This window comes from Dipodomys ordii, unplaced genomic scaffold (genome assembly GCF_000151885.1).
Source record: "Dipodomys ordii isolate 6190 unplaced genomic scaffold, Dord_2.0 Scaffold47, whole genome shotgun sequence".
Taxonomy (NCBI): Eukaryota; Metazoa; Chordata; class Mammalia; order Rodentia; family Heteromyidae; genus Dipodomys; species Dipodomys ordii.
In genome coordinates this window covers 10,805,782-10,812,602 of record NW_012267263.1, presented here as the reverse complement: position 1 = coordinate 10,812,602, position 6,821 = coordinate 10,805,782, and positions in this window count along the sequence as shown.

The window sequence follows — 6,821 nt, the reverse complement described above, 5'->3', positions numbered from 1 at the left end:
TGAACAAACACTCCCTGGTTAGTTGATGGGAAAAAATGAACCCCCTTTCAAAAAATAAAAAAAGAATGAACCCATCATTGGGATTAGAGGAATGGCTCAGTTGATGGAGCACTAGCCAATGAACAAAAGCAGCAGGTACTGAGCTAGAGTCCTGGTCTTGGAAGGAAAGAAGGTGGGAAGGAAGGAAGGAAGGAAGGAAGGGAGGGAAGGAGGGAGGGAGGGAGGGAGGCAGGGAGGGAAGGAGGGAGGGAGGGAGGCAGGGAGGGAGGGAGGGAGGAAGGAAAAGAAAGGACAGGAAAGGAAGGAAGAAAGGAAAGGGAGAAGAACAAACTTACTGAGGAACAAATGCAAAAAGCAAAAGATAGGGCCTGGGTTACTGCCTTCCCAGGTATGTTCTGAGATAGTGACTGGCATCACAAAGTCACCATGTCATAGGGAAAGCATGAGTTTGGTCAGTAATTCTCAGAAATAGCAGCACATTAGAGCACCATAGGAAGCTTTTCGTATGTGCTGATCCTAAGGCTTGAACTCATGGCCTGGGTACTGTCCCTGAGCTTTTTTTCCCCCTCAAAGCTAGCATCCTACCACTTGAGCCACAGCTCCATTTCCAGCTTTTAGTAGTTGGAGATGAGTCTTACTGACTTTCCTGCCCAGGCTGGCTTTGAACTGTGGACTTCAGATTTCAGCTCCCTAAGTAGCTAGGATTACAGACGTGAGCCACCGCTCCCAGCCTTTTCTTTTTTCTTTTAATATATATGATATATAATATATTATATTATAGCATATATAATTAATATGAGATATTAATTTTATAATCAACCACTTCTCCCCTCCATTTCAAGGTTCTAATTCAATGGATCTGGTTGGCTACTGCAGACACTCAATGCACTATCTAGAGATTGTCACTAGGTGGAGCAATGTGACTCTGTATCAGAATAGAGATCTGGCTTTACTCCAAGAAGACAAGGATATCTGTCTGTCTGTCTGTCTGTCTCTCTCTCTCTCTTCCTCTCTTTCTTTCTTTTTCTTTCTTTTTCCTTCCTTCCTTTTTTGTTTTTTATTACACTGACTGCAGATTTTCTCATTCCAGGAAAGTTCCAATCCTATTTTCTTCTCTTTCTCTATTAAGTTCACAGTAACAGGATATCTACCTGAAAGCTTCCTTCATTTCTTCTAACCCACCTCCACCCAGAATTTCCCCATGCTTTCTTTCTCTTTTACCATGGTAACCTATTTCCATTGTTTCTTTCTTAGAATCACTTTGCCTCAGTTTTCTTACATGTAAAAGGGTAAGGGTAGCATCATTTGAGTATCTAAGGAAAAACTACATAACAATTTTGCATCATGTGATTTGACAGGTGGCATCTTAGATCCTCACAGAAATGGAATTCACACAGAAATGGAAGCTGCTCTGTTCAAACAAACATGGTTTTAAGGATACTTATTTTTGAAAGGCATGCATTATGTAAAGTGGATTATGCTCAAAGAGTATTTGTAGAAGAGCTCCACATGCATGGCCATTAGCCTTGGAATGAAATGGAGAGGAAGACACAGAAGAGGTAGCACAAATGCCTCAGGAAAATATTTCCTTCCAGGGCCTTTGTAGCTTACAATCCTCAGGAGCCATCAACCTACTAATCCTTCATAGGCTGTCATTGCACTGGTGCCCCATACATTCATACATGCAGAAGACTCTTTAGCCACGGTATTCTATGACTTGGAAAGGCCCAATAAAGCTTACAGCTGAGATCCCAGTTCAAAACAGCGAGGAACACTCTATGTTGAAAATGGACTATGGGGTAGGGACAGGAGGTGAGAAACTGGAAGAGAACAAAGGAAGGGGTGACAGTCTCCAAAAAGAAATGTACTCATTACCTGACTTATGAAATGGTAACCCTAGTGTAGATCATCTTAATAATAACCATACACTTTTTTGTAAAGTGAGGACAAACATCAGGATGTTCTTAAGCAAGTGTCTAGATAGATCAATAGATTATGTAGGTAGATGGATAGATAAGATATATATCAATATTTCCTCTCTCTCTCTCTCTCTCTCTCTCTCAAGTGGTTAGCAGAATGGGATTCTTTTTCCATTGGTTGGTTTTTTGAGGGCAGGGTCTCTCTATGAAGCCCAAGCTGACCTGGAACTCCCAATTCTCCTGCCTCTACCACATATGTGGCTAGAAGAGCTGTTGACTCTTGTGGCAGGACTAGTAGCAGAGCTGCCTACTCTAAATGACTGGAAGGCAAAGAATCCCAGAGATGGCTCCCTGGTGTAGTTCAGGAAGTTCCATGCCTGCAGCCCAACAACCCCCTTTGCAGTTTTGAAGGTGAACCAGAGGTTTACCAGGGCTAATTCAAAACTTCAAACGATTTGTTTGGTAATTCTTGGCAACAAATTGCCTCCCCGGACTACTCAACCATGGAGACACCTGGCAGTTAAAAGGACACACACAGATTGTTACAAGTGCTACAATGCTTTTCCATTTGGGTCTTACACTAGACTGGCAGCTAGATAGAGAGAGACTGGCAAGGGAGAGAACAGAGAGTGAAGATCAGAATCAGTTTGAAAGGTACTTCATTCTTAAAGAAATCTATAGGAGGTTTTTTCTTAAAAAATAATGTCTTTTGCAAAGGTCCTCCCCCCCCCCGCTTGTCCTGGGCTTTGAACTCAGGGCCTGGATGCTATCCCTGAACTTTTGTGCTCAAGGCTAGCACTCTACCATGTGAGCCACAGCTCTACTTGCGGGGTTTTTTGGTAGTTAGTGGAAGGTAAGAATTTCATGGACTTTCTTGCTTTGGCTAGTTTCAAACTGTAATCCTTGGATCTCAGCCTCCTGAGTACCTAGGATTACACAGGCATGAGCCACAGGTGAGTCAAACCTTTAAAAAGGAAAGCATTCTTTGCCATGGGGAGGGGGGAAATGTGACTAATAATCAGTAACTTATCTGTGTGGTTAGCTTTCATCCATCTCATTGTTGTACCTTTACTAGAAATGTTCCCACTTCTCCAAATCCTTTCAAGACACCTCTGGTCCAGAGAGAACACAACAAGGAATGGAGAAAGGAAGAGTGGGCAAATGCATTGAATGTACGTATGTGAAAATGGAGCCACGTAACTTGAGGGGGTGGGTGGTGTTGGAAAGATGTGGATACAGAAAGGGTGACCTTGATCAAGATGCATTATACTTATTAACTGATATGTTGACTTGGAACCCTTTTGTATAAGTACTTAAAGATAATAAAAAAATATACAGGGTAGCCTTTCTTCAGAGCCCTTTTTAAAATTCCAGATATGCCTATTGTGACCCTATTCTGTCACCTAGCAGCTGTGTACTCTTGGGTAGTTATTTAACCTCTGTGTACGTCAGCGGATATTTTAACATGGAAAATGGAGATCATAACAGCATTTGCCTCACCGACTTGTGTTAAATGAGTTAGTATGTTAAAAGAGTTAGTAAAAACATCGAGTGTGGTACATAAATCAGGAGTCCTCAGTGCACAATGCCTGCTCTCAAGCACCTGAGAGTTCAGTTTTGGAGATTAAGGCTCAAGTAATAGCACAGGCTACTATTTGTCACTGGATTGTCTGTAGTGTCAGGCCTTAAGTTATGGTAGTGAACAAGACAGCCTTGATATAATTGAAAAGGATCAAAGAAACAGAGCAAGAGGAAGAGCAGGGAGGAAGTCCTTTGAGGGTAGAGTGGTCAGAGATGGCCTCATAGAAAAGAGGTAGAAGTTGGGGCGAGGTAGATGGAGACAGAGCAGTGAGTTGGGAACAAGAGAGCAAAGGCTTGGAGGCAAAAATGCCCATGGGATGGAGAAGGCAGCCAGGAGCCTATACTTGAAATGCATCTGAGAAGTTCCCTTACACATCTCCATGCGGCAAAATCCTGATTGAAGAAAGAGAAGGATTTCTTAACATCCAGAAGCTGGAGTGTTAAACCATGGGGTTGCTGGCAGTCATGAACATCCATTGTCTGCCAGGAAGTTTGGATCCAGGGAGAGAGGGGAGCAGAGGAAGGAGGAGGAGAGAAAGAAGGGCCAAGGGAGGGGGAGGGGGGAGGGAGGGAAGCAGGGCAGAGGAGAGGGGAGACACAAAGATAGAGAAAGGAGAGAGAGAGGGATGGGGAAGAGAAAAGAGAGACTGAAAGAGACTCCTTGCATTCATGGGCAGCAAATATTGGAAAGGCAGGAACAGGGAGTATGCTCGCTAACAGAGGCCTGGCCCTGAAAGCTGGTGTAACCTAGTAGTTGGGAACATAGCTTGTGGAGCCAGCCTGCCTGGGTCTCTGTTCCAGCTCTACCACTTACCAGCTGCCAACAAAGCACAATCCCACCATCCACTGTGCATAGTAATTTCCTATTTTCCTGGTCACCCTTCAGTGAGGGAGATGGCTCAGCTCCCACCGCCTGCTGTTCCCACACTAACACTTGAACAGTGTCTTTCCACTTCCCCAACGAAACATTCATCCAAAGCTGAGTTTCCTCTGTGATCCATGGCAAAGGGCCCAGGGAAGATAGACCCAGAATTTAGTCTGGTTAAACACAGACTCCAACTTAATTTACTTATAGTCTTAGCATCAAGAGAAAATTGCAACTGCTGTTCATGCAAGGAACTCTCTTCTGGCTGTTTCTCAAAATGTTTTACAGAAACATCCTTTATAGCATGTCACCCTTAGTTCTTTCTCAATTGTGAACATTCATTTGAGTTCCAACTGTGTTAACCCACTGAGGAGTAAGGAAAGTGGTACAAGTAGGATATCTTTAAAAAATTGTGCTAGTACTGAAGCTTGAATTCAAGGTCTCACACTCTCATTTGACTTTTTTGCTTAAGGCTGGTGTTCTACTACTTGGGCAACAGCTCCATTTCTGATTTTTGCTGGTTCATTGGAGATAAGGATCTCATGGAATTTTTCTGCCCAGTCTGGCTTTGAACCTTGATCTTAAATCTCTGCCTTTTGAGTAGCTAGGATTATAGGCATGAGCCAGGGGTACCCACTTTATAGTTAAGATATCTGACTCGAACTTCATTGTCAAGTGGACAGCAGGACTGTGGATACAGTAAACCATTGATAAGCAGAACAATAACATGGACCACAGGACTGCTCTGAATTGCCTGTCCCATTTTACAAGGAACTTCTATGGGATCAGCTTTCTTTATTTTTCCTTTTCTTTTTCCTTTTCTCTTTCTTTTCTTTCCTTCCTTCCTTCCTTCCTTCCTCTCTCTCTTTCTTCTTTCTTTCTCTCTTTCCTTCCTTCCTTCCTTCCTTCCTTTCTTTCTTTCTCTTTCTTTCTTTCTTTCTTTCTTTCTTTCTTTCTTTCTTTCTTTCTTTCTTTCTTTCTTTCTTTCTTTCTTTCTTTCTTTTTTCTTCTTTGCCAGTCCTGGGGCTTGAACTCAGCTCAGTGCACTGTCCCTGAGCATTTTTTTTGCTCAGAGCTAGCACTCTACCACTTGAGCCATAGCTCTGCTTATGGATTTTTGGTGCTTAATTGGAAATAAGCATCCACCAGACTTTCCTGCCCAAGCTGGCTTTGAACCATGGTCCTCAGATTTCAGCCTGCTGAGTAGTTAGGATTACAGGCGTGAGCTACCAATCAGCTTTTTAAAATCAGTCAATATTTGAATTTCCATTCTCCCACTTTTAATTTGATCCTGTGCATATATGCAAAGGTTCATCTCATTGTCATTCCTGAACATAATGGTGAATGGCAATGAGAGCATTCAGCAGGGAGAAGAGTCTCCGGAAACAAACTTGTGATAATGCACTTGTCTTCTCAGGACAAAAATTTAACAAAAGGTACACAGAAATCTGACATTCTGACAGAGATTCTGATTGTCTCCTCTAGTTTGAGCATTCTATTTCTTGGTTTGGATCAATTGGATTAGTACATTAATGAGTGGAATAGTTGTATGGTACAGCTTAGTTCCATTACTTGACCTCTCTTAGCCTCTATCTCTTCCTCTATAGAGTGGGAACAATCAAATTCATTCTCTCTGGGCATTGTTTTGGGGGTTAAATATAGTAAAGTACTAAAATGCTTGGTATAACTTCTGACAAATACAAGAATGACAATAATAAGTACTAGCTGTTAGTATGTAAGATAAACTAATGGCAGGCCGGGCGCCGGTGGCTCACGCCTATAATCCTAGCTACTCAGGAGGCTGAGATCTGAGGATTGTGGTTCAAAGCCAGCCTGGGCAGGAAAGTCCGTGAGACTCTTATCTCCAATAAACCACTAGAAAACTGGAAGTGGCGCTGTGGCTCAAGGGGTAGAGCGCTTGCCTTAAGCTGAAGAGCACAGGGACAGCGCCCAAGCCCAGAGTTCAAGCCCCACAACTGACAATAAATAAATAAATAAACTAATGGCATTACATGTAGTAGAAAGTAGCATGCTATTCTGGAAGGAGCAATGAATTAAATGTCAGGAGGCCTGGATTCTTATTCTGATTATCTTTTAGCACTAAATAAACATAGTGGCCTTGGGTAAGTGACACAAATCTTTCTGAGTCTTAGTTTATTCACTTGTTTAAAAATGTGAAGACAGCTGGGCACTGGTGGCTCACATCTGTAATCCTAACTACTCAGGAGACTGAGATCTGAATATCTCAGGTTAAAGCCAGCCTGCACAGGAAAGTATGTGAGACTCTTATCTTCAATTAAGTACTAAAAAGCCAGAAATGGCACTGTGGTTCAAAAAAAAAAGCCTTGAGCACAAAAGCACAGGGACAGCACCCAGGCCTTGAGTTCAAGCTCCTGGATTGGCACACACACACACACACACACACACACACACACACACACACACACACACACACA